At 38.7% G+C, this 22,515-nt stretch overlaps 1 long non-coding RNA gene across 1 annotated transcript in view; it reads right to left on the bottom strand.

Moving 5' to 3' along the window:
* LOC140610002 (uncharacterized) overlaps positions 1 to 22,515 on the bottom strand; it is a 43,035-nt gene that overhangs the window by 4,420 nt on the left and 16,100 nt on the right. The window contains exons 6-9 of the long non-coding RNA XR_012011793.1: positions 19,060 to 19,174; positions 17,485 to 17,660; positions 7,204 to 7,331; positions 748 to 875 (exon numbers count right to left, since the gene is read on the bottom strand). This is a non-coding gene — a long non-coding RNA (uncharacterized lncRNA). The remainder of the gene's footprint in view (positions 1 to 747; positions 876 to 7,203; positions 7,332 to 17,484; positions 17,661 to 19,059; positions 19,175 to 22,515) is intronic.

Genomic DNA, 22,515 nt, shown 5'->3' with positions numbered 1-22,515 from the left:
CTATGAGATGCTTTACTCCCATATGAGCCAACTCTGCTCCATGTGTGGAGACTCTAGCTTGCTTCAAAGTTGGCATTCAAAGAAACACGAGTTATAAAACAGGGAATCATATCACACAAGTGACCAAGTTACTCAAATTTAACTATGTGAGCTTGGGCAAAAGAAAAACATCCTTTCATTTACACCTTCTCCCTTCTACCCTACACACTAGACTCTGGCCTCCAATGCTTCAGGAAGAGAGAAGCCACAGTCAAAATGCAAAAGAAACAGAAGGAAATCAATTCTTGGTGTTTGATCTTCCTAGACTCTCAGCTGTGTTGTTTTAAGGGCAATTAATGGATCTTCAAGGGATATTTTGAATCTATATGATTTTCTTTGGCTTATTTCCTGACGGTCAAAGCTGAACACTACATGAGATGAAACTTCTTAAAAATGACCATGATCATGACAATCACAATAATAATACTTATCACTAACTGAGTACCTTCTCTGTGTTAAACACTGAGCTAAACACATTACAACGTAGAACTCATATGCACTAGCTTATTGGACAGTCCCAGCAGCTCTAAACTGCCAGGTGCTATAATTATTGCCATTTTACAGATGAGAAAACAGAAGCTTATAAACATATATAGTAATTAGTCTCGTATCACACAGTTTTAAGTGACAGAGCCAAAAGTGAAACTCATTCCTCTTACTCAAAAGCATACACTCTTCGGAGGGAATATTTATAGTTTATCCCCTTACCAGTAAAGATTCATTATTTCTTCAGTAATAGTAACAATCATGATAACAAGCTCTTGCTAAGAGCTACATTCCTGGCAGGGAACTAGGTGGTAAAGCACAGTGTTGCAACCCTGAAGTCTTCAGGCTGGCTGGAAAAAAAAAAAAAAAGTGAATAAATGGCTAATGCACAAGATGAGAGCTCTAATAGAAGTCTCCCCAGAATAATAACTTCTTGGGCTTCTTTTCTTTGTGCACTGTCATCAGTCCTAGCCCTTAGCTGTGAGACAGTTAGAAACTCCTAGGTAACTCGTCAGATCTCTGGGTAAAGAATCTTCATTGGCAAGTTATACCTCTGAGCGAGCCAGGTAGCATCTACTCACCCCTCTTAATTAGTTTTCCTGAGCTTGTTAATAACCATGGAGTCTGAAACTTTTAATATCTAATTGTTCTGACATCATCTGCAGCGATTTCCTCCTGGGGCATGATTTCCTAACGTCCTCACAGTTAAATTTAAACTTTCATTACTGAGAAGGCTGCCAAGCATTAGGCTTTGGTGAGGCCACTAAGAGGTTACAATATAGTGGTACTTCTTTCTCTCTGGAGTCTGGCTAATAACCCAACCCCGCGGAGCAGGCCTGGAAGGAATGCACCATCAAAGCTGTTGCAAAGCATGAAGCCAAGCCCAGGAACCCTGTCCTGCATAGCAGGGCTTTGGGGGCTTAGATTTCATCAGCTAAAAAAGATAAAGATTCACCTTTGGCTGCAAAACAAATGAGAATTTGTTACTGACCAGAGATAAGTTTAAGTAAAGATGATTTTTCTATTTGACATATTTGCTGAGGCTATTTTTTCCCTTGAATTTTACAAATACACAGAATATTGCAAAGGAGAGTACTGTTGCCAATATTCTTTAGAGAATATGGTTTCCTGGGAAGTGATATCTCCAGAGGGATTGATATAGAGTTTCTGATGTCTTGTAAAATGGCCTTCATAAAGCTCTGGGAACAAGGCAATAAAGCATAGAAGGTAGATATGCCTCTGGACATCTCATGATGCTCAGTTTTCCCAAAGAAATATCCTGTTAAATCTCCAGTTATCTTATTAACATGTATTATGAAAGCCATGATTCATCGTGCATCTATGCTGTTTCAGACATTGAATAATAAGATTTCTATCCATTATCTCTAATTCCAAAGTGAGGCAAAAAATATCAGAACTCAATCTGTGTTGTGGGTCTTTCTAAAACATGCCTTCTCACTGGGACTATCATTCCCAAAGAGATGAATATTGGATTGGGGGTGAGGGAACTTAACTCTTTTGATGTTGTTCTGTTTTATCTTTCTCGCTTTACTGAAACATAATCGACACATAACGTGTTAGTTTGAAGTGTACAACACAATGATTTGATATTCATATATGTGGCAAAATGATCACCGCAGTAAGTTTGGTTAAGACACACATCACCTCACATAGTTATCATTTTTCTGTATGTGGTGAGAATTTTTAAGATCTACTCTCTTAGCAAGGTTCACGTATACAATATGGGATTGTTATCCATACTCACTGTACTGTGCATTAGAGGCTCAGAATTTATTCCTCTTCTAACTGGACATTTGTATCCTTTTTCTCAACCCCGCCAACTCCTGGTAACCACTAATCAAATCTGTTTCTATGAGTTTGGGTTTTTTTAGATGTCACATGTAAGAGAGATCATGTAGTATTTGTCTTTGTGCGACTACTCAACTTACCATAATGCCCGCTAGGCCCACCCTTGTTGTCACAAATGGCAGGATTACCTTCTTTTTAAGGCTGAATAATATATTCAATTATATAGATGCACAAATACACATATATGTTGTTTCCACATCTTGGCTGTTGAAATAATGGCACAATAAATGTGGGGGTACAGATATCTCTTCAAGATGGTGATTTCATTTCCTTTGGGTATATACTCAGAATAGGGGTTGGTGGATCATATGGTAGTTCTATTTTTCATTTTTTGAGGAAGTTCCATACTGTTTTCCAGAGTGGTTGAACCAATCTGCATTCCCACCAGCAGTGCACAAGGGTTCCTTTTTGTCCACATCCTTGCCAACACTTGTTACTTCTTGTCTTTTTGGTACTAGCCATTCTAACAGGAATGAGGTGATACCTCATTTTTGTTTTGGTCTGGATTCCCCTGATGAAGAGCGATATGGAGCACTGCTTTATGTAGCTGTTTGCTTTCTATATGTCCTCATTGGAAAAAAATGTCTCTTCACGTTCTTTGCCCATTTTTACATTGGATTATTTAGTTTTTTTGCTATTGAGCTATAGGAGCTCTTTATTTATTTTGGATACTAGCCCCTTATCAGATACATGATTTGCCATTATTTCCTTCCATTCCATGCATTGCCTTTTCATTTTGTTGACTCTTGCTTTGCAGTAAAAAGGGAGAAAAAAACTTTTTAGTGTGATGTAGTCTCATTTATTTGTTTTTGCTTTTTGTTGCTTGTACTTTTGGTGTTATAGCCAAAAAAATCATTGCCAAACCCAATGTCAAGGAGCTTTTTCTTTATGCTTTCTTCTAGGAATTTTAGTTTTCGGTCTTAAATCTTTAATCCATTTTGAGTTAATTTTTGTATGTGGTATAAGTTAGGGGACCAGTTTCATTCCTATGCAAATGGATATCCAGTTTTCCCACCATCATTTATTGAAAAGCTGATCTTTTCTCCATTGAAATCTCTTGGCTTCCCTGCCAAATATGAGTTGATTGTATATGGGTGGGTTTATTTCTGGGATCTTGGTTCCATTCCATTGGTTTTTGTGTCTGCTTTTATGCCAGTACCCTGCTATTTTGATTATGATAGCTTTGTAGTATAGTTTGAAATTGGGATGTTGGGATACCTCTGGCTTTGTTTTTTCTCAAGATAGTTTTGGCTATTCGGGGTCTCTTATGGTTCCACATGAATTTTAGGATTTTTTTTTAAATTTCTGTTTTAAAAAAATGCCATTGGTGTTCTGATTGGAATTGCATTACATGTATAGATAGACGGCTTTGGGAAGTATGGACATTTTACCAATATTAATTATTCTGATCCACTAAGATACTTACTCTTTTTGTGTACGAAGCACAGGCACACATACAATACATAAACAGATGTGCAGTGTACCTGTTGTATTAAATTTTTATGGAGAGTGGTCATTAGGAACAATAAAATGTCTAGAATGGTTCCTTGGTGGGAGTGATAATGAAGAAGAAATTGAGAAACACCACTCTAAGAGATAGCTAACTTCTAGTTTGGTTTTGTTGGGATGGAGAGAGGGGTAAATTTTGTTTTTACATTCTAATGTGACACAATGTGAGCTATTTTATCATTATGTGGTAAATCATGACTCAAAAATTTCCACTTGCATATCTTATTTCATATATTCTTATGTTAAAGATTTTTCGTATTTTTAAGTTTTGGAAGAGTATTTCTTTCCTTGGATTCACAGTCCTTTTCCATGGATCAAAGGGAGGAAGGTGTTAGTATTCTCCTGCTGCAGATAAAGCAAATGTTTTGAGCATTTTTTTAAAGATTTTATTTATTTACTCATGAGAAACAGAGAGAGAGAGAGAGAGAGGCAGAGACATAGGCAGAGGGAGAAGCAGGCTCCATGCAGGGAGCCTGATAGAGGACCCGATCGATCCTGGGACCCCAGGATCACGCCCTGGGCTGAAGGCATGCGCCAAACAGCTGAGCCACCCAGGCTCCCATGAACATTTAAGTCATTCATTTCCCTATAATCCTCACAGCTGGTTTGTGGTGGATGGGATTCAAACCAGTTCTGGGGGACGCCTGGGTGGCTCAGCAGTTGAGCATCTGCCTTAGCTCAGGGCGTGATCCCGGGATCCGGGATCGAGTCCCACATCAGGCTCCTTGTGGGGAGCCTGCTTCTCTCTCTGCCTGTGTCTCTGCCTCCCTCTCTGTGTGTGTCTCTCATGAAAAAATAAATAAAATCTTAAAAAAAAAAAAAAAACAGTTCTGGAAGGGAACAATGCCTATACATACGGATCCATACCCCAGAATTCTCAAAGTGGTAGCCCATGGGTTATCCAGCTCACAAACATGTTTTGTGGCTAATTTGGTATTCTTAAAATATTTGATTTTGTTTTCAGCATATAAATTGGGAGACCTTTACATGAAAAATATCTGCATTTCTAACTTCTCTTTAAAAGACTAGAGGCTGTGGGCTTATATCCAACATGGCAACATTACTGATACTAAGTGGTGAATACTTTTTAAAATATGGTATTCATATCCATTTTGTTAAGTTTCCTGCTCTCCCTTTTATCTTATACACAAACCCCTTCATTCAAAGGCTCTGTAGACATTTGACCTCGTGACCCCTGATGAGTGGTGCCTCTGATCCCTTTGAGTCCCAGTGTTTTCTAACAGCCTTGTGTGTTTCTTCAGAACCTTCCCTTTTCACTCATTCATATGATCATTTTAAAGAGTAATTTATGAATCTCGTTTAATTTACTACCTTATTTTTCCTTATTTTCTTGATCTTTCTAGCAGACTAACTTACTCACTTTCAATAAAAATGAAACCAATTTTCTTTTCCTTCTTCCAATAACTATGTCATATTTCAACCAAAAAATCCTTTTAATTCATTGCTTATTTCCTTAGGGTCTCCATTTCTGAAATTCATATGCTGCTAAGCCTTAAAATATTCGTTCAGTCTCTCCCAAACTGTAGTTTTGAGCTACACTGCCAGGGCATATCAATTATACTTCACAGTTCAGAGTTTTGATTAGTGATTATGTGAAAACTTTTCCCCTCCCTCTGACCTTTTATGGGTTAAACTGAGCTAAGAGATCTATATAAAGCTCTTTCCTTCTTGAATTCTTTCCTTCCAAGTATCTTTATTTTGACTTACAGTACTTGGTGGATTAAGTGTTTGAAAAAGAAGTGGTCTGCATGCCAATTGTAAATGAAACTCAAAAACTCAAGAACCTTATCTAGGAGAAGAAGGAAATGCTCACAGAGTATAATTGGTGGGGGTGTTCCAGTCTGTCAACAGCTCCATCCCTATGAAGGCATGAGAATCCAAGAAGTAAATGCAAAGCAACACCAGCAGCAGATAAGAGGAGGCATTTTCATCCTGGAATCAAATGTCTGTGCCCTTGCACAGCAGTTTTCTACAGTTCCATGTGTTGTTGTAGTAATGCACTTTTCACCGACAACAACTGGTTTGCCAACAATGATCTAACTAACTGAAGAAAGCACAAACACTACCAGAAAACAAGCGGCTATCTCTTGATACAGCCACCATAACTCTTTCTTTTGTGCAGCTGCTTTAAGCATTCTACTTGTGTGTCAATCTACTTTTAAAATATAAATCAGAGCACCTAATTTTACGTTTTTGCCTCGATTGATTATGAAAGTACTACATTCATTGTAGGATTCTCTTACTTGCTCATTTGTTCGTTCATTCACGCATTCATTCTACAAACATTTCGTGAGCTTTTTATGTTTCCCTGTAGAGCTCTTAAAAATAGAGATGCCAGGCTCAGAGATTCTGATTCAGCTGGTGCATAGTGGGACCCTGGCATTGGTATTCCTAAAAAGACCCCCAGGTATTTCTAATGGTTCAGAATCAGTGTTTAAAGGACTCTTTTGACATAGAGCTTTTTCCAACAGAGGTGATTATTTGAAGCACTGCCATGAAAAATTTTTTAGGTTAAGGGTGGAAACAAATAGTAATGTGCCTTGGAATAAATAATAGTAATGTGCCTTAATAACTAATAGTGATGACAAATTAGTATTTGGTGAATGCCATAGGTACTAGGCTAGCTAATGCATATCAGGGGACAGTTTTTTTAATTTCTACATTTGCCCAGTAAGCTAGATATTATTATCCTTGTTCTGTGTTGAAGAAAAGATACTCGGAGAGCATGCCCAAGTTCCCACAGTTAGAGGTGAATTAACTGTTGGGATTTGGACTCCATATATCTGACTCCAAAGCTATTTGGAGTCTTTCTACTCCTTGCATTCATTCAGAACTTGTGTTTTGCACACACTGATTCAAATAACTGATTTTTTTTCACACAGCATTTTCAGGTACGTGATCTCATTCAATAGTATTGATTGCATGGTAAGCTTAAGCATGGAAGAATAGAGGCTCTAGGGCTCCAAGAAGGGGAATGAACGACTGAAAACCACTCAGCCAGCTCTGCCTAGAACTTGAGTTACATATCTTGGGCTTTTCCCACTGTGCCACTGTGCTTCTTCATGTCTTTTTCATTTTCTGACTTTGTAGGTTTAGGAGGTAATAACTGCATTGCCCTTTGGGCAACAGAGCCAGTAACACCACCATTTTGTCAGAGCTGATTGGATCAAAGGTGAACATATGCTAGATTAGGCTAATCAAATTCATTCTCCATCCTTCTATTTCCCCTTTCCCCTCTCAATGTTCAGAACTGGTACTTGAAAAAATTGGGTCAGTTACCTGCAGGTGTTGAATTCTGTATGTACATCAGTAACGAATGAAGTCCCATTAGGATGGTTTCTTAGGGACCAGGTAAACTGAGAACAGTAACAGGTGTTTATGGAGACATCGGACATATCCCCTGAATCCTGAAAGAGAGGGAAGAGTGAATAGCTCTCTTAACTTCTAAGGACTTTCTAGAGATCATTTATTCTCCATTGTGATAACTGACCTTAATTCCTGCTGTTGGGTTTTGTGAGTGACCCTTAACTTGATACAATGAACTCCTCTTCATTTGAGCAAATTAACTGTTTCCCCTGCCTTAAACAAAAAACAAAACAAAAAACAAAAACAAAAACAAAAAAAAACCCTTGACTAAGTTAATGGCCATATTTTGAAGCACATATAAAAGTTAAATTTTGGGGCTACCTTAGACAACTTGCATGCCATACCCAAATATCCCTAGCTAGGTTTAACAATCTGGACTATTTTTACTTCAGACTGTATAAACTAAAATCAAACCAGCTTAAGGGTAAAAGGGAAATTTTTTTGGTGGTTGTAATTGAAACGTCCAGGCCTTGCTTCTGGCACGGCTGGATCTGGTGACCTAAATGATGTTGTGGGGAAAGTGCCTCTCTCCCTTTCTTAACTCTACTTTCCTCTCTGGAAACTTTACTCTCAGTCATCAGTGGCTCCTTATGTGCCAACTATTGGTTTTGCAATCTCAAAGCAAAAGTAATGGTTCTTTGCAGCCTATGGCAGGGATGCACCCATGGCTGATTGTCATTGGCTAATGCTAGGCAGGAGCGCTCATCTCCGTAGTAATCCCTGGCATGGGAAAGGAGAGTTCTCATTGGCCAGAAGTTGGGCATGACTTTACCTAGAGCTGCCAATGGGACCTGTTTGACTTGAACCACAGAGAGTGAAAGAAAGGTGGCTCCCTAGTAGGAAGGTTTCAGATTTATATCTGGAGGGGATTCTGGGCCAGCTAAAGAAAGATTGCTCATAAACTCACCTAGTTGTTAATATTCCAACATCTTTTTTTTTACTAATACTTTGCTTTCTTAATTTTTTTTAAACATTCATCATTGCATTCTTAATTTTGGTTGTTTTTTTGTTCTCTAGGGATTTACAGCTGGTAGCTGGCAAGTTCATTATTAGCCTTCTTGTTTAACTTCTTTAATTTTAAACATGTGTGTTTTTGTGTGTGTTAATTATTTTTTTGGGCAAGTCATAGTATCTTTGTATGAGGCATCTGTTACATCTACTGGGACAATAACTTTAACACTAATTCAAACATAATGATTCAAGCTCTTGATCCACTCAGTTCAGTTTATTTTAATACCCTTTATGGTGCTCTTTGAACATTTCTTAAAAATGACAATGAACAAATCCCATGACTCCATAAACCTCAAGATCAACAAGTAACTTCGGAATCTAGACAGAAATTATGTGGGAAAATTGCATCCAATCTTGGGCAGCCCGGGTAGCTCAGAGGTTTAGCGCCACCTTCAGCCCAGGGCCTGATCCCAGAGACCAGGGATCGAGTCCCAGGTCAGGCTCCCTGCATGGAGCCTGCTTCTCCCTCTGCCTGTGTCTTTGCCTCTCTCTGTGTGTGTCTCTCATGAATAAATAAATAAAATCTTTAAAATTAAAAAAAAAAGAAAACCCAATCTCCCCTATGGAAAGTTCTGTAACTTTACCAAATCATCCCAATCACCAAATCCAAAGGACATCTGTTCAGTCCTTAGTACTTTGGAAGTCTTTGTTGCTTTGGAAATATTTGTTGATCCACCTTACTTTTTGAAATTCCTTACTTCTTTGGCTTCCATGATAACATGTGCCTTGTTCTCCTTTCATCTCTTTGCCCACTCCCTCTTTTCTTGTGATTTCATCATCCATCTCTAGCACTTTAAATATGGTGCTCCCCAAGATTCTGCCCATGGCCCTCTGACCTCCTCACTTAACTGACATACTTAATCCAGATGATCTCATCCACTTACATATTTCCATTCTCCACATATTTGCTGATGTCTCTTAAGACTAGAGCTGCTCAGCCCTGACCTCTCCTCAGAGCATTTCAGATTCATATATGCAACAGCTGGCAGACTTATTCAGATACACGTCCCCAGGCACTTCTAGGTTAACACATCCAAAACTGAACTCAGGATCCTTCTCAGAAATCCACTTCTACTTTCTCTTCACCATTGCCATAATGAAGACATGTCTCATCTTTCACCCCAACAGCCTTCCCGCTATCCTTCAGACTCAGTCCTGTTTTTCAAGCTCATTCCCAAGCTCATGTTCCAACCCATAGTTTCCTATCACTTTCAGGGTACATTCTAGTCCAGGAGACTTTTTCTTAAAGACCAGCTAGTGAATCTTTTAGGCTTGGCAGACTTACACAAAATTGAGGACATTATGTAGGCACTTATATAAATAAAAAGATAGTTATTTAAGAAAGTGCAAACCATTTTCAGGGGGATCCCTGGGTGGTTCAGTGGTTTAGCCCCTGCCTTCGGCCCAGGGCATGATGCTGGAGTCCTGGGATCGAATCCCACATCGGGCTCCCTGTGTGGAGCCTGCTTCTCTCTCTCTCTCTCTCTCTCTCTCTCTCTCTCTCATGAATAAGTAAATAAAATCTTTAAAAAAAAAACATTTTCAACTCATGGGTTGTTAAAAAAAAACAGTGACAGCCCAAATATGACTAGCAGGCCCTAGTTTGCCTTCCCTTAGTCTAGTCTGTTCTCACAGGATGCAATAGGGTCCTGCTTGATCCGGCCCCACTTTTCCTCTCTATTCTCATTTCTCACTGCTGTCTCCCTCCACTTTGCACTTCAGCAAAGCTACATGGCTTATAGGGCCTTGCATCATGCTGTTTCCTGCCTCTGGACTTTGCTCATGCTGTTTTCTCTGCCTGGTGTGCTCCTTGTCTCTACCAGACCAATTTCTATGCATTTGGTACTACTCAGCTCAAGGGTCTTTTCTTCTAGGGAGAATTCTCATAGTCTTCCTCATCTCTTGGTTAATTTAGAGGTTCCCACAATGCCCTGGGCCTATTCCCATCATCACTCTCATCATATGGCAGCACAATGATTTTTTTTCCTTATGTCTGTATCAAGTAATAGATTGTGAGTTCCTTGATGAGTATAACTGGATCTTTTTCACTCTATATCTTCAGTGCTTAGCACAAGGCTTGGTGTGAAGCATACATCCAATAAATGCCTAGTGCCACTTAATTCTGGCATGTAGTAGAGGAAGAGTACTGTAACATAGAGTTTCTTGAAACTTTCTTGAGTTGCCATCTAACCACCTGCAGTGTCAATGGCCTATTTCTAGGGCAGGGAGACCCATTCAATTTTAATACTGTAGAACTCATTTATGGATGGCTAGTTCCCTTGGGTGGTGCATGGCCCTCATAACACCAAGGCCAGGGATTCAATTGCTATTTAGTTGAGGGTACTTTGCCTTATTGGGTGACCACGGGCTGTATCTCCAACTCAGCTGGCTGTTTCTCAGGAATCTGGAAACAGATTTGTCATTTCATTTGTCACACGAAACCATAGATTCCAGACATAGAAATTCATCACCCATGGCTGGGGAAGACTCTTCAAAGCTCATACCTTGGGCTAGAAAACAGAACATGCTCCTTGTAGGAAGTGAACTGCATATAAAAAGAATATTTAATATATAGACTAGAATAGAAAAAGAATAAACATCAATAAGTTGAAAAATGATTCAGCTATAATTCCTCAACAGGAGTCAAGCACCGTCAAAATGTGGACACAGATCTTCCTCAATAATATTTACCACTGCTCTAATTCTCTCTGTACTGTTTTGTTTCTGACATTTTTTCTTTTCTTTTCTTTTATTTATTTATGATAGTCACAGAGAGAGAGAGAGAGGCAGAGACACAGGCGGAGGGAGAAGCAGGCTCCATGCACCGGGAGCCCGATGTGGGATTCGATCCCGGGTCTCCAGGATCGCGCCCTGGGCCAAAGGCAGGCGCCAAACCGCTGCGCCACCCAGGGATCCCTGATCTTTTTTCTTTACTTACCATTATTTAGAGAGCATTCTCTCAGACCCCTAAAGCTCTTTGCAAGTGTCACTTTTAATTACTGCTTAATACCCTGTTGTATAAGCTACACTATGATCGGTTCCATCATTGGTCTTTTGTTGGAAATTTCTATTACATCTAAAATAAAAGAATGTTACATAAAAGTCTCTCTTCATTCTAACTCTCCAATTCAGGTTTAAATGTTAGTGAAATCCTTTTTTTTTTCCCTACCTAAGAAAGCAAAGTATAGCCAGCATACAGAACGGGCATTAGGGCTGCAACAAACGAGGAGATGATTTCATTCTCCCTCTTGTTTTGTAGATTAAAAAAAAAAAATAGAGGTGCAGACAATGTATGATTTATCCTAGGGACCACCACCAGGGCAAGAATTCCACTGTAAACAATCCAGGGTTTGTTCCAAGAAATGTGGTTCAGGATCATGGTGGTTCAGAGAGAAATGAAGGAACCGACGTGCGTGACTATCTTTTCTTTTCAGTGTATCAGTGCCAGGTATGTGCCATGTATGCCTCTAATTGTGGAAGGTGATCACCTTGGGTTCAATGGCATCTTCTGCTCTCTTATCTCTGTGATCTGCTGCACTCTCCCAATTCCCATCATTTAAAAAATTGTATTCCTTGCATGAAAGGGTGAAAATAAATATGAGTGTGTGATATAAATCATTTTATATGTTCCACTTATTTATTGGAACAGAAATAACTGTTAAATCCAGTTCCTTAGTAGATAGATTTGGTCCTCATTTGCCAGCAACTGAAACACAGATATGCATTCCATAACCTTTTCTGTGAAGAATCTTAAAGGAGAAAATGCCGTGAATGAGAAATAATGAGAAATAAGAGAGAATACTCACCTGAATTTGGCACTCATGAGCAAAAACACAGGCTTGCAGAATTCATATTCTATCTGAGAATCATAAGCATGGCAAGAATGGAAACTAGCAGCCCTCATATATTACTTGCAGACATAAGGTTCACGTTTATTTGCCTTGGCCATCAGGTTTTTCTGAGTGGGAACGTGACCATACGTTTTCTTTTCTAGGAGCACAACCATTGCTAGTCAATATGCTGGCTAGGGAGCAAAGGATGGCCTTACAGCATATTTAATTCCATCCTTCACTTTGAAATGAAAATTGATGTCAGTTCCCCCCACCCCATCAAGCCATTTTCCAAATGCTAAACTCCTCTGTCTTTCATCAAACTTCTTCCCATCTCATTTGTCAATGTCCTTTTACTTACACAAATATTTTCTACTGAACTAAAATGAGCTCCATTCTATCTTACCCACTGCCCCATAGTAATGCTGCCTTAGTTCTTAAGAAGCCTAGGAATAGAAGGCCTCAGAAGAATTTCCAAGGAAGACAGTGTCAACCCTATTGTCCTAGGGACACTCCATGGAAAGAGAGAGAGAAATGTCCCACTTACCCCCCATCAGCATCTCCCCAGGAAGGGACAATATATGTTATTGACCGAAAGGACAGAAAACACTTTGACACTTCAAGTTCAAAAGCCTACTTTCTATGACCTCTCATGTAATTTCCTTGTAATGTTGCCAGAGAGAAGATGAAGCAGGAGTGAAGTATTCAAGAATCAAGGTAGAATAAAGTGAAGCCAACAATCCTAATTTACTGAGCACTTACTGTATGCTACTTATTGGCTAAATTCTTCACTTGCATTATCTAGTTGGATCTCCACAAAAATCCTGGAGTTATCAGTAATGTCCTCTTTTGGATAAGAAGACTAAAGCTTAGAGAATTTAAAACATTTCTCTAAGCTCACATGGAGAGTAAGTGGCACAGCTGGGATCAAATCCGGATTTCATTTGATCTCAGAGCCCTTGCTTTTAACTACTAAGTAATGTGTCTTTTTGGTAAAGTGTCCATGGAAGAGGCTGAGCTAAGAAGTGGCAACCAGTAGAAGGATAAAAGGTAGGAACTTGAGGCAAGAAAAAATTGCAGATATTACCTGGGAAGAGTGGACAGTGGTGGCCTCACTTTGGGTGTGTGGAGAAGGTTTGGAAACATATGCCCAACAGAATTCTGCTGAAAGAAGGCCAGTCCCAATGGTCCTACCCCTTTAGCTTCAACTTTGCTCAGAAGACACCAGGGAGGAAGTGGTGGTAATGAGGAATGGGAGCGACAAGGGAAGATCTCTCTGAGGAGGTGACATTTGAGCTGATTCCTGAATAAAAACAAGTCAGTGATGGGAAAATCTTAGAGCAAGGAATCTGGGAATGAAGAGAACAAGTACAGAGATTCCAAGATGTGAATAAACTGGAGTAGTTGAAAAAAAAGGAGACCCAAGTGGCTGGAACAGAGTGTTCAATGATAATTTCCCAAAAAGGATAAAAGCATGACTATACAGGTATAAAATAAACATTTGGTAGAGATTTTATTTAATTTACTAATCAGTGAGGGAACCTGACAGACATTATTGATGGTTCAAAGAAGTCACAACACCAAGTATTTATGTGGAGCAAAGGAATATTGAAATGAATGTGAAAAGGGAGGCAAAAACTAGCTTCTTCCACAGGTGGGGAAGGAAGGCAGTTGAACTTCTACCGGACAGAACAGATTTGCATGTCTAGAGACAAGAATTATTTTGCATTGTCAAAATACGGAGTTGTGAAAATAGCTTAATCAGAATCAGAATCAAATATCCTGGAGGAATGTTCTTTAAAGTCTAGATAACATAAAGCTTTCCTTTTTTTTTTTTTTTAGCTTTCCTTTTTTTTAACATATAGCTTTCCATGGAAGTATGAAGCTTCTCCTATAGTCAGACTGAGAGGAATCATAATAGGAGATGAAATAGAAGTAGTCAGAACTCAGATCCTGCATCGCCCGTGGACCAAGTAGTGAGTTTAGACTTTATTTTAAGAGGAACAGGAGACTATGAAAGGGTTTTAAAGCCAAGGAGGGGCATGCTCTGTTTATCCACTTGATAAAGACCATTTTGGCTGCTGGGTGAAGAACAAACTTTTATGGAGTATAGAAATATCTAAGTAGCTGGAATGTAGTATAAAAATAATTTAAAAAAAATAAAATAATTTTTTTCAAAAAAGTTAAAATTGTGATTCTCACACAGATATAAAATAAACCCTTATTAACAATTTTATTTAATTCATTAATCAATGATGCAACCTAGCAGGTGATCTAATGAGAGATGATAGTGGCTTGGACCAGGAAGTGGTGGCAGTGAAGATGGAAAGACGTGAATGGATTCAGAATGAAAGAACTGGCTCTTGTTTTTACCTAGTTTTTTGGTTTTTGGTTTTTGGTTTTTACCTAGAGTCTTATTGCTAACTGATAGTCTGAGGCAAAAAAGTCTTGGCCTCTTGGCCTCTAGGGCTGGAAAAGGAGGATAAGAAAAAGAAGACCATACATAGCCTTAGGCAGAAGTTTGGATGAATCAGCAAAGAAAAACAGGGCTGAAAGCTGCAGGCATCCACTTTTTTTCCAATGGCGGTGAGGCAAAAGCTAAACATCACCAGGATGTGAAACCTTTACCTGCACCACATGAGATGGTGATTGATAATTATCCTTATCCATACTGCACTGCTAGCTGGAAAATTCCTTCACACTTACCAAAATAATGGTGAATTCGGCTCTGCGGGGGAAATGGGACAAGAAGATACCCCCTTGAAAGAGAAAAGGGGCCAAGGTTACAATCCTTAAGTGTTCATCTGTAGAGTAGAAATCCACTCCTGACCCATTCCTCATCACTACCTGGCCCTGTGATCTAAAAACTTCCCCAGTACAAGTGTCAGCAGGAGGCCAATTACAGGAGTCTTGTTTGGGCACTGCCTGGGGGTACTGATTCCATGACAATTATCATGCCCCTGATTGACAGATGGGAAAACCAAGTCTCCGAAAGGCTAAAAGACCTGCCTAATGCCACAAAGGGGTGGGGCTGTCAGTGGAAACTGGCCCTAAGCCCTCACTAGTCCTCCCCTCGCTGTGCCAGCAGCCATCTCTCTACAATGCTGATTAGTTCAAAACAACATCAAGCTCCATTCTCTGTATCAGCACTGTGCAAATGCATTTTCTGCAATGATGGAAATGTTCTATAACCATGCTTTCCAATACATTAGCCACTAGCCACACGTGGCAATGGACAACTTGAAATGTATCCGTGAGGTGGAGGAACTGAATTTTTCATTTCACTTAAATTGAATGTAAATAGTCACACGTGGCTAGTGGTTTCCTGCGTTAAACCACGCAGTTCTATACCACAGCAAGCTGTGCATTTCTTAATAGAACTTTGTTTTGCATATTTGTTTATTGCTTTTTGTCATCCCTAACATTTGAACATTTTTCCTGTGTTTGAGGAACAGTCAGTCTACTTTCTGAGTTTGCATCTCCCTCAAGTAGAAGCTGGGAATACACTTTCCCAGCCTTCCTTGTATCTAGATGCAGGCTATGATGTAGGCTTTGCCAATCAGATGAAAGCACCTGGGAGACTCTATTCTGGTGCGGTGGTTGCAGACACTTCCAGCTGCCAACGCAGGAATGGTAGAGGGTCAAGTGAAAGGGTTTCAGTTAAGGGTCAAACACAGGCAGTGCACACGATAAAGCCGATGGCCAAACACATCAGCTGTGTTGTCTCTGTTGAAGCTGGCATATAAAATCGTCCGGTTATTGTTCTTGGCTAAGTAGACCCAGCTTTATGACGGGCCACCCATACATGTAGGAACCATCTAAAATTATTCAGTAAACTACAGCTCAGCTTAAACTAACTAGAGATATTTCTGATGTTTACAACTAAGAACTCTAACTGTAAATAGGAAAAAAAGAAACAAGAAAACAAAAACAGAAAACCTACCCAGAAAGTTTTAGCCAAGAGGGAAGGTATGTGTATCAGTCAGGGAAGATAGGTGTAGCTGCAGTAACAAATAATCCAAAACCTCACTGACTTCAAAGTTGATTTCTCATTCATGCTACACATCAGAGCTATTGTTGATTGGCTGTGTGTGTTCCATGTTTGTCTTCACTCCAAGATTCAGTCTCTTGGAACAGCTTCTATCTGACACATTGTTGTTGCAGGAGAGACAAAAGAAAAAAATCAGGAGCTGGCTCTTAATGTGTCTTCTTGGAAGCCATAGTTCTATCCATGATTCATGGGCAGAAACAAGTCATTTGGCCACTCTTGAGTTCAACAGGTTCGAGATACATAAATTTCTCTCGGAAGATAGACAGGTTATTCTGGACAATAATATATTCTACAATACCTACGAATGGCTAACATTTATTGTATGACTATTTTACATCAGCCAGTAGGCTAAGCCCTTTATATACAGAATCTTAATTTTTGCGAATTAAAAAAAAATTGTTTTGTTTTGTTATCCTTCCATTTTACAGGTAAGACAACAGAGGCTTGATAAGATTGAGTGTGTTGCTCTGAGTCACACAGTTGATAAACAGGGCAGGTGGGATTTCAACGTCATTCTCTTTGACTCCAAAGAGAGTCAAAATGGAATATATATATAATATATTTTATATATTATATCTACATGGAATATTTCTGGGAGAGGTGGGGAAAATAAACTAGATTTCTAGAAAAACATGCTTTTCTTTTTCTTTAAGTCCACATTTTAATACTCTAAGATTTTTCTGAAAACTATGAAATCTAAATCAATTTTCTCTACAATGCCTTTGCTGCCAAAATGTTTTAGGACTCTAAGTGTAACAACAGCGTTTTACAATAATAAAATTCTTCAGCTAATTTTTATCAATGTTTGTCCCTAATTTATTTTTTTAAATTTGGTCTAGTACAACAAATACAAGCATCTCCTCCCCTCCCCTAATATCAATTGCTTCTCCCAAAGGAAACACCAGAATAGCTGGGGTGTTATCCTCCAGACATTTGATCTAATCATAAACATAGGTACACTCTATATAAAGTATTAAATAACTTGCTTTTATAAAAATGGGATTATATTATGCCTGTTACTGTGGCTTTTGTTTTCTCTTTTACCAGACCATAGATATCCTTCCATGGTGGTATATAAAAATCTATCTCTTTCTTTTTAACAATCCACTGGATTTTATAAAGCAGAGTCTAAACTGTGATTACAATAGATCATGTTCTCTTTGTACCCATGCCGATCTAGCAATCATACCATGCTCATAAGAAGAATGCTGTTCTGAAGTTCTTTAAAGTGAGCACCAGTCTATTGCCCCTCCTGGTGTAACTCCAGCGGAAGTCATTATTCTCTTGCATATATTTTATTACCTGGAGTGCTTCATTTCTTCCTGCCTGGAGCTGGTCTTCAGTGTGAAGGAAGCTTCGTTGCTATCAATTGTTCTGTTCAGGAAAAGCGGGATCCCAGATTCACAGAGCAGCAATGTCTCCCAATAATCTCTTACCAAATGACCATCTATGCAACCATCTTTGTCCAGATGAGTATTCTAGGAGGAACGGGTAATTTAATATGAGCCCGGGCATACCCACCTCGCAATTTTGTGTGTGTAGGAGACTGTAATGAACAAGCAGATTAGTATTTAATGCACTAATCTGTATAGTGCTCTCCTCAATAAAGCTTTAATTATTTAGATGATCGTGAAGGCAGCCAACACGCTTAATACACTGCACGGCACAATGTGCAAATCACCGGAGCAAGGGAAATTGCAAGTCAAAGGAAAATGAATGGTCAGCTCACAGAGAAGACCACGTCCTCCGCAATGCCATTTGATCTGAGGCTGAATAATTTCACTAGGCAGCAACACTGAAGCTTTTAGCTTGGATGTATGTGCAAGGGGCTTTTAAAAATCATGTACATCTTGAGCATTTAATTTTAAAGGTCCCCATGGGGGGTGGCCTCTGTGAGCTGAAATGTTCTGGTTCAAGAAGGGAGAGAGACACGGGGGAGGGGTCATAAACCCAACTCCTAGAAAGCTCCTGGGGTTATGTCTTTAGGGACCAAAGCGGCTGAGGTTTTTTTGTCATGGTTCCAGAATGAATAACTCACACAACTAATTAAGAGTAGTCTCGAATAATTAACATCTGTGCAACCAGTTTTGCCTCAGGACCATTAAGAAGCAAATCTAAAAGTGAATGGTACACAATGAGTGATGGGTGCCTCTGGAGAAACACGTCCCCCTTTTGTTCCCCTTGGCAGACGGTTTTGAGATGCATATCATAAGGCTGCTTGGGAGGTCCCAGAGGACCCTGCGTGGTCACACGGAGCGGTGGCTTTCCATCCTCTGCCCCACCTTCTCTGTGGCACTCCTCATCTGTCTCTCACGCCTGCTCCCTGGGGTCACTTCCCACAGAGGCCACTTGGGCACACGCTGCGCACACGCACGCACACACATACGTGCTCGCACACCCACAGAGGAATCGGCAGGGTTTGGAAGCACAAAAGATGCCTGGAAGGAGGTAAGGGAGAAGATGGAAAAGGTCTCTTTAATTGGTATCATCAGAGTTGAAATTAAGTTGGGATATTTCAAAATAGAATGAATGCAAGCTAAGAGATCCGCTGTGATATAAATCCTGTACTAATCAGACTAGACTAATTAGAATGATTTACAATTCAATACATAAATGAACTTAAAGTCATTCCTGCTTTACCTCGTTTCAAAATCAACCTTTTTCTATGTTTGCATGGAAATATACATGCATAAAATATAATATAAATCTACATTAAACATGAAAATAATAGCTTACAGTATATATATTATATGCATATGTATTAATTTATATATGATATAGAAATATACTTTAAGCTATTATATTTCTTATATTTATATATATTTATATATACACATATTTATACACCTATAAATCTAGCTGGTAATAGTGGCTTACTTTGAGATCGAGGTCTGAAAGTGAAGTGCATCCCCTATAGACAGAGTTCAGAGAGGCTTGTTTCTTAGTACACACCCTTCGGTATCTTCAATTTTCTATCACATGTATATATTACCTAAGGAAAAATTTAATTTTAAAAACATTCTTTTTGGAACAACTGTTTAGAAACATATAATATTAGAAGATGGTCAAACATTCTTCTTTTCCAGGCTTCCCCAGCAGTAAACACTGCCAGTGGTTCAGTGTGTATCCTTGTGGAACAATGATTCCTAACCTAGCTGTGTATTGGGAAAAATACACACACACACACACACACACACACACACACACACACACATAATAGCTTAATAAGTATTTGCAAACTGTTTCACTGGTCATCTAATTTGGCTTTTTGACTTCTTTTAGTTACATAATAATAGGTAATAGATTTTATGTTTGACTCTTGCTGTGTTACTATTGCTGGTTCTGAATTTGCTTTCCCAGAGTAATATGTAACAGGAATATTTCTCTATTTACATCTCTGTAAATCTGTATCCATATATCTACATAGATATCATACAGAATTATGATAATATATGTATAATTGATATCATATACATATATGATAATCTATGTATAATTACATATATTATATAGTAAGGCTATATATTGGTAGTAAATATAAAGCTATATTGGTAATATATAATTAAAAGATTTAAAAACACTTCACCAGTAAATTTTTGCTAGCTGGTAGTAATTAAAATATGCTTCAGGGCAGCCCTGGTGGTGCAGCGGTTTAGTGCTGTCTGCAGCCCAGGGTGTGATCCTGGAGACCTGGGATCGAGTCCCACATCAGGCTCCCTGCGTGGAGTTTCTCCCTCTACCTGTGTCTCTGCCTTCTCTCTCTGTGTGTGTCTCTGAATAAATAAAATTTAAAATCTTAAAAAAATATGCTTCAAACTAATATAAACCAAGAAAGGTATTTTATATGAAAATATTAAGATGTCTCATGGAAATTAAAGTTAGCTGCTAAAAACATTAAATCTTCAATGATCTAACAAAGTAAAAGTTTGTTTTTCACTCATTTTACAGATCAGTTTGGTCTTCATTAGATGGCCTTCCACAAATTGATTCAGGGACTTGGGCTCCTTCTGGCTAAAAGCTCCACAAGGTGTCACATCCTCTGCTGAATTCTGATCACTGGCCAGTCAATGAGCAATGAAAGAGAAGGCCTGGAAGAGTCCACTAGAGAATTAGGGAGGCACATCTGGAAGCAGGCCTCCATTCTGTCTGTATTCCATTGGCTGGGACTTGATCACATGGCATGACTTAAGAGCAAGGGAGGCTGAGAAACCCAGGTTCACTGGTGCCCAGGAGTAAGAGGAGAATATAGGTACTGGTAAGCAGCAGCAGACTCTGTCATAAGCAGGAAATGTAGGCTGGGCTACCCAAAATTTGGTAAATGTGTAGGATCCCTAGCAGCCCTGCTTTCTTCCTTTTCTCTCGGAGGCCCATCATCTGTGTTTGCTCCCCCCTGCAAACAATATCATACTTTTCTTCCTTTTTTCCCCCCTCTATGTGTCTCTTTCCCTTTCTTTCTCTTCCTCTCCAGGTAGAGTTGAGAAGACATCTTCTCTTTTGTCTGTCAGACAAAGTACCTGCTCTCAAAAGAAATCTCTAATTCTACTCACAAGTGCTACCAAGTAAGAGTTTAGGTTGCAATGAAAGTCTATGTTAGGGCTTCTGACTTAGCTGGGGAGGGCATCTCTGAGGAAGTAACCCTTCACTTAAGATCTGAGGAAACAGTAGGGATAACAGGAGGCAGGAAGGGGAACCGGAGAGCTCTTCAGGCAGAGGAAACAGCATTTTTTACACAGATTATCAAGGAGAGGCAAATGGTGCTACCCAGCCTGGTCTAGTGTAAATACATACTTCTAGACCATAAGAATTTTGGATTATTTTCCTTATAATATGGAAAGTTAATCCCTCTCTTTAAATATTTATTCCTTAGAATAAGGCCCACTCTAACTCTTAGGCCTTTCTCTTCAAAAATTTGCAAGAGAAGCATAATTGATGGGGCACAGTGATCTTGGCCATATGTTTGACTGTAACCATAGGAGTGGAAAACCCAGCCATGACCAAGCTATGTGTTAATGTACACTAACCACACAGTCCTCTCTTCTTCCAATTAGATAATCTGTGCTGTCAAGAATGTGAAACAAAGTCATGAAGAGTTAAAGTCCTGGAGTTAAAGTCTTGGGAATGATTTTTTTATAATGTATAATTGCCAAAAAATTAATATATGTAGCAATTATCAGGCAAAGAGTGAGCTGAGACAAGCCTATTCCATTTATACTAAGATTTTGTTTATAGTGTTTTATATAGCTACTCCCTGGTTGAAATATTAGCAACATTGATTCTCTGTACAGTACTCACCACAACACATATTTCCTTGTCCTAGATGGAAAGTCAATGGGCAAAAATGTGCTATTAATGATGTGTTGGCATGGCATTTCCTATATTACAAAATGCAGTCTGCAATATTAAAATATCCTCTTATCAAGTGCAAAGTTAAACAAAATTGTTTGACTAAGTGAGTATAAATTACTCAATGCTGGTAGTAACAGTACAGATGTATTAAGGGGAAATGCACCCATGACTATATAAATACTGACTAATTTTATATCATTTTTCAAATATTCAGTGAGAAAAAGAAACAAATCTATCAATATTTTTACAGAGTAAGGACTGAATTACATGTAAAGGTTACCAAAGAAAGAGTTTTAAATTATCATGAAAATTATACTGTAAGAAAATTGTATTGTAAGCTTTTAGTTCTTTAACAATCATTTCCTATGCAATCTTCAGCTCTAGTATTTACTAAGTATATGACCTTAGGCAATTCATTTAATCTCTCTAAGCCTCAGCTTTCTCACCTGTAAAATGGTTATCTTAATTAGATCCTATTCTAATAATTTATTAGGAAAACTGAGGTGCTCTAAATCACTAGTACAATTCCTGGTACTGAATAAAAGTCAGCATTCAATTAAAGATAGTTCTTACCTGTAACAAAATTTCATAACGACTCTTCAGGATCAAAGCTTCCATGTGTTCACTCAATAAAATCTAGTTTTGAGATGTTACTGGGTATTTGGAGGTAGATATACAAAGAAATACCGATTTCATTTTCCCTACCTTTGAAGAATTTATAGTACTTTTGTCGGAACTATCACAAGGTGAGGTTCAAATCCCTACCAGGAAATACTATGATTAAGCAATAAATTGAGATTGTAGACTTATGTTTCTTGAAACTTAAGATCTTTGTTAAAAAAAAAAAAAAAAAAAAAGTGTTCTCTCAGACTCCCAGGGTTGACTTGCTCCATGCTGGATGTGGAGCATACTTAAAAGGAAAAGCAAATAAGTAAAATCAAAAAGCTATAAAATCAATAAAACTCAAGTAAACAGTATGTGATGTAT

This window comes from Canis lupus, chromosome 19 (assembly GCF_048164855.1).
Source record: "Canis lupus baileyi chromosome 19, mCanLup2.hap1, whole genome shotgun sequence".
Classification (NCBI taxonomy): domain Eukaryota; kingdom Metazoa; phylum Chordata; class Mammalia; order Carnivora; family Canidae; genus Canis; species Canis lupus.
The sequence above is the reverse complement of the archived record's forward strand: the minus strand, read 5'-3'. Positions and strand labels throughout refer to the sequence as shown.